Source organism: Panulirus ornatus, chromosome 63 (assembly GCF_036320965.1).
Source record: "Panulirus ornatus isolate Po-2019 chromosome 63, ASM3632096v1, whole genome shotgun sequence".
NCBI classification, from domain to species: domain Eukaryota; kingdom Metazoa; phylum Arthropoda; class Malacostraca; order Decapoda; family Palinuridae; genus Panulirus; species Panulirus ornatus.
Window position 1 is genome coordinate 21143525 of NC_092286.1, and position 5000 is coordinate 21148524.

Below are 5000 nucleotides of genomic sequence, written 5' to 3' on the forward strand. Positions count from 1 at the left end.
GCGCCATAGAGCGCACACTCATACCTAGTCCTCTCAAACTAACGCCATAGAGCGCACACTCATACCTAGTCCTCTCAAACTAGCGCCACTCTACCCTATATTCCACCCCCTCCCCCTCCCCTCCCCTCACCCTCACTAGTTTAACTAACGCGACCTAACTAATGCCATAATTCGACACTGTTCAGCTCATTAAGTTTCACTCTCCTTGTCTCCGCCTGCTTAACTAGCCCTGCTTAACTAGTCCTGCTTAACTAGCCCTGCTTAACTAGCCCTGCTTAACTAGCCCTGCTTAACTAGTCCTGCTTAACTAGCCCTGCTTAACTAGCCCTGCTTAACTAGCCCTGCTTAACTAGTCCTGCTTAACTAGCCCTGCTTAACTAGTCCTGCTTAACTAGGCTTGCTAGCTCTGCTTCACTACTACCCGCTCCGTCACTACTAGTTCTTAGTTTAACTAGCACTATCCTACTATAAACCCTGGTGATGATCATCCTGGGTTTATATATATATATCATTGTCCTGAACACCATGTGGTTGCCAACATTGATGATCTTTTTATACTGTTTCCCGGTAAACCTCCTCACCCCCTCACCCCCAGTACAGCTCAGGTGCCCCCAGTATAATCCAGGTGCCCCCAGTACAGCTCAGGTGCCCCCAGTATAATCCAGGTGCCCCCAGTACAGCTCAGGTGCCCCCAGTACAATCCAGGTGCCCCCAGTACAGCTCAGGTGCCCCCAGTACAATCCAGGTGCCCCCAGTACAGTTCAGGTTCCCCCAGTACAATCCAGGTTCCCCCAGTACAGTTCAGGTGCCCCCAGTACAATCCAGGTGCCCCCAGTACAGTTCAGGTTCCCCCAGTACAATCCAGGTTCCCCCAGTACAGTTCAGGTGCCCCCAGTACAATCCAGGTGCTCCCAGTACAGTTCAGGTTCCCCCAGTACAATCCAGGTGCCCCCAGTACAGTTCAGGTTCCCCCAGTATAATCCAGGTGCCCCCAGTACAGTTCAGGTTCCCCCAGTACAATCCAGGTGCCCCCAGTACAGTTCAGGTTCCCCAGTATAACCCAGGTGCCCCCAGTACAGTTCAGGTTCCCCCAGTACAATCCAGGTGCCCCCAGTACAGTTCAGGTTCCCCCAGTATAATCCAGGTGCCCCCAGTACAGTTCAGGTTCCCCCAGTATAATCCAGGTTCCCCCAGTACAGTTCAGGTTCCCCAGTATAATCCAGGTGCCCCCAGTACAGTTCAGGTTCCCCCAGTACAATCCAGGTGCCCCCAGTACAGTTCAGGTTCCCCCAGTATAATCCAGGTGCCCCCAGTACAGTTCAGGTGCCCCCAGTATAATCCAGGTGCCCCCAGTACAGTTCAGGTTCCCCCAGTATAATCCAGGTTCCCCCAGTACAGCTCAGGTTCCCCCAGTATAATCCAGGTTCCCCCAGTACAGTTCAGGTGCCCCCAGTATAATCCAGGTTCCCCCAGTACAGTTCAGGTTCCTCCAGTATAATCCAGGTTCCCCCAGTACAGTTCAGGTGCCCCCAGTATAATCCAGGTTCCCCCAGTACAGTTCAGGTTCCCCCAGTATAATCCAGGTGCCCCCAGTACAGCTCAGGTGCCCCCAGTATAATCCAGGTTCCCCCAGTACAGTTCAGGTTCCCCCAGTATAATCCAGGTTCCCCCAGTACAGTTCAGGTTCCCCCAGTATAATCCAGGTTCCCCCAGTACAGTTCAGGTTCCCCCAGTATAATCCAGGTTCCCCCAGTACAGTTCAGGTTCCCCCAGTATAATCCAGGTGCCCCCAGTACAGTTCAGGTGCCCCAGTATAATCCAGGTTCCCCCAGTACAGTTCAGGTTCCCCCAGTATAATCCAGGTGCCCCCAGTACAGCTCAGGTGCCCCCAGTATAATCCAGGTTCCCCCAGTACAGTTCAGGTGCCCCCAGTATAATCCAGGTTCCCCCAGTACAGTTCAGGTGCCCCCAGTATAATCCAGGTTCCCCCAGTACAGTTCAGGTGCCCCCAGTATAATCCAGGTTCCCCCAGTACAGTTCAGGTTCCCCCAGTATAATCCAGGTTCCCCCAGTACAGTTCAGGTGCCCCCAGTATAATCCAGGTTCCCCCAGTACAGTTCAGGTTCCCCCAGTATAATCCAGGTTCCCCCAGTACAGTTCAGGTTCCCCCAGTATAATCCAGGTTCCCCCAGTATAATCCAGGTTCCCCCAGTACAGTTCAGGTGCCCCCAGTATAATCCAGGTTCCCCCAGTACAGTTCAGGTTCCCCCAGTATAATCCAGGTTCCCCCAGTACAGTTCAGGTTCCCCCAGTATAATCCAGGTTCCCCCAGTACAGTTCAGGTTCCCCCAGTATAATCCAGGTGCCCCCAGTACAGTTCAGGTTCCCCCAGTATAATCCAGGTTCCCCCAGTACAGTTCAGGTGCCCCCAGTATAATCCAGGTTCCCCCAGTACAGTTCAGGTTCCCCCAGTATAATCCAGGTTCCCCCAGTACAGTTCAGGTTCCCCCAGTATAATCCAGGTTCCCCCAGTACAGTTCAGGTTCCCCCAGTATAATCCAGGTGCCCCCAGTACAGTTCAGGTTCCCCCAGTATAATCCAGGTGCCCCCAGTACAGCTCAGGTTCCCCCAGTATAATCCAGGTCCCCCAGTACAGTTCGGTCCCCAGTTAATCCAGGTCCCCGTACAGTTCAGGTGCCCCCCGTATAATCCAGGTTCCCCAGTCAGTTCGGGCCCCCCTTAATCCAGGGCCCCCCTACAATTTGGGCCCCAAAATTGTTCCCCCTACGTGGGGGGCCCCATTAACCAGGGGCCCCCCGTAATCAAGACCCCCGTTAAACCAGGGGCCCCAGTAACAAGGGCCCCCGTCCCCAGGGGGATAATCCAGGGGGGGCCCCCGGGCAATCCAGGGGCCCCCCGAAAATTTCCCGGGCCCCAGACAGCCCGGGCCCCCAGAAATCCAGGGCCCCAGGCAATCCCGGGGCCCCCAGTCCCGGGCCCCCCGACAAATCAGGGGGGCCCCCAAAAAATAAAATTTTAAAAGGTTTTCCCCCCAAGTTTTTCCCCGTTCCAAAAAGGGCCCCGTAAACGTTCCCCCCCTACAGGGTTTTCCCCCGGTACCCCCCCCCCGTAAATCCCCCCGGTTTCCCCCCCCCAGTTTTTTTTCCCCGAAATTCCGGGCCCCCAAGTTAATTAAAACCCCGGTTTTCCCCCAGGGAAAAAGTTCGGGGGGCCCCCAGATAACCCCCCCCCCGGTTCCGTAAGTTCGTGCCCCCCCCAGGTTTAAAATCCCCCTTTTTTTTCCCAAAAAAAGTTCCCCCCCTCCCCCCCCCCTATTTTCCATTTTTCCCCCTTTAAAAATCCCCGTTTTCCCCAGATTATCCAGTTCCCCCCCAAAGTTTTTCAGTTTTTAGGGCCCCCATATAATCCCCCTCCCATACCCAAATTTTCCCCCCGGGTTTTCCCCCTTTTAATCAGTACAATCCAGGTGCCCCCAGTACAATGTATGGGCTCCCAGAGGAATTCGCTTAGCTCCCATGACTGTCCAGGGGGCCCCCAGTGCAATCCAGGGGGCCCCCAGTACCATCCAGGGGCTCCAGTACCATCCAGGGGCCCCCAGAGCAATCCAGGGGCCCCCAGTTCAATTTAGCTATCCAGTAAAATTCAGAGGCGCCTCCCATCCCCTCCCCCTATGCAATTTGTTTAGCTCCCAGTTCAATTCAGAGGTCCCCTATGTAAACCAGTGCAATCCAGCGGCCCATTTTGGCCACCAGGATCACCCCCTCCCCCAGTACAACTCCCCCCAGGCCATGCTCTCCCCCCCTCCAGTTTTCTATCCTTCTAGCCTAAACTTGGCCAGTCCGTCTGTAACTTCAGAGTTAATAGTTCCCAGAGACACACCACTATTATCCTCCTCCTCCTCCTCCTAGTCCCAGTACACACCCAGTAGTACTCTGGTGGCCCTTACACTAGCATACTAGCCCCCCCCCCCCCAGGACTATCTTGCTAGTACAGCTCCTCCTAGCCTGCATCACAACTAGCCACTCCTATTTGGTCTGGGAATTTCTTATCCCTCTCTCTTTCTCACTAGCTATTTTACTAGCATCCTAGCCCCACCCCTCCCCCCCCCCAGTAATGCACTATCTTTCCTCCAGCACTATCTAAACAATCCCAGTACTAGCCGTCATACTAGCCTACTATCCACCAGTCCTCCGAGTAACTCTCTACCCAACTGGTTTCATTAGCTTTCTACTGACCCTATCCTACTCGTCCAACCCCCTCCCCCATCCACTACTATCCACAGTGGCCTCCTAGTCCCACCCATGGGACTTGCTACCATCCTTCCCTAGCCTCAGGCTAAGGCCATTTAGCCTAACTATCCTCGCTCCCTTGACGAAGATGATCATTGCGACTGTACACCAGTTACACGGCTCTAGCCTCAACAGCCAAATTGCTAGCCCTCGGGAGATATTCCACCAGCTATTAATGTTATACTTATTGTCCCAGTACAATCATACTAGCCCCAGTGATAATGCTGCTATCTCCCAGTACTGTCCTATCAACCTCCAGTACTATTTCACCAGCCCATGTTACTACCTTCTTTAACCTTACTATCCCTAGTACCACCTTACTAGCCCCCAGTATCACCCTACTAGTCTCCAATACCACCTTAATAGCCGCCATTATCACCCTACTAGTCTCCAATACCACCTTCATAGCCGCCAATATCACCCTACTAGTCTCCAATACCACCTTAATAGTCGCCAATATCACCCTACTAATCTCCAGTACCACCTTACTAGCCACCAATATCTCCCTACTAGCCCCAGTACCACCTTACTAGCCTCAGTACCACCTTCCTAGCCCCATTGCCACCCTACTAGTCCCAGTACCATTTTCCTAGCCCCAGTACCACCTTACTAGCCCCCAGTACCACCCTACTAGCCCCCAGTACAGTACCACCTTACTAGCCCCAGCACCACCCTTAAGAGCCCCCAGTC

General features: G+C 53.9%; 1 protein-coding gene across 22 annotated transcripts in view; it reads left to right on the forward strand.

Annotated features, from left to right (window-relative positions):
• The window catches only part of para (sodium voltage-gated channel paralytic), a 534209-nt gene that overhangs the window by 362882 nt on the left and 166327 nt on the right, over positions 1-5000 (forward strand). The window lies entirely within an intron of this gene.